Genomic DNA, 1200 nt, shown 5'->3' on the forward strand with positions numbered 1-1200 from the left:
AAACAGTTTGAGTTGAACTACCTCGTCGGGTTTTACAGTGTATTATTATTCAGTTGGTCCTCAGATAGAAGCACAAGGGCACACACTCGAGGTGGAGTGGAGCCTCTTTCGGGGTGCGATCTCATCAGGTGTGTTAATTTGTAACTGACGATCCCTCGTGTCGCTGTGAGACAAACTGAGCAGGAATGACAGAAATAAACTTTAAAAAGCCAAAATAACACAAACAGTTCTCACACTTAAACTAGAATAGAAGAAAAAGACAAGTTGTGGTAAAAGCTGAAGACACACTCACACCTTTAAAGGTTTACACTCACTGTGCGAGAATAACAGCAACATCCTGTCTTTCAAGTCTAGTTAGGGGTCCTTGTTTTATGTAACTCAACTGTCTGTCACTATAACGACACCACAGAGTCCAAAGAGAAAACAGAAACCTTGAGATTTTAGGAAGCAGAAATGAAATGCCTGAGGAGGATCTATTGGGCCATGAAAAATAATAATATTAATATTTCCAATAAGGTTTGGTTTTTCCATAGTGTTATAAATCCAACCTGAAATATAAGAAGTTATTGTGGTTTTTTGTTACCTTAAAATTAGCTGTTTTTATTTACAGAGGGAGCAGGAGTCCAAAATGTTTCTACAGTAGCCCAGAATGAACAAACCAAACTATATATGGCTTTTTGTTTTGCAGTAGTTTCTCATACACACCTGAAAGCTGTATTCAAATGGTTGCAATGTGCAACTTTACCACTAGGGGCCACTAAATCCTTCACACTGGACCTTTTTAAGTTTCAGAGTCATAATATGATCGTAATGTAGTGGTGACGCAGGTAGATGCAGCGGATGGTAACTCTTAATCTATTATGATATTTCAGCGATAAAGCCAAAAGAAAAGGCATTCCTCTTGACAAAAGTATTTAAAAAAACATCTGAGACAAAAGACAACGATGATAAATGATAATCGATGTAAAGTGCTGCAGGCTCTAAAAATTAGAATCTATTATAAACAGCCTCGTCCTGCATTAAAACAACCAAACAGCCAGTAGAACAATGAGGGGAAACCTTGAATTTGTCAAAAAAGAAGCCAATTAAGTTTCTATGATTGTTGAATATGATTAAAATACATAATACAGACATAGAATTGTATAAAAAGTTCCTTAAACAGGAAATAATCTGCTCAAAAATTCATCCAAATCACTCGTT

The sequence above is a fragment of the Morone saxatilis genome, unplaced genomic scaffold (genome assembly GCF_004916995.1).
Source record: "Morone saxatilis isolate NCDOM2014 unplaced genomic scaffold, NCSU_SB_2.0 Contig10, whole genome shotgun sequence".
Lineage (NCBI taxonomy): Eukaryota > Metazoa > Chordata > Actinopteri > Moronidae > Morone > Morone saxatilis.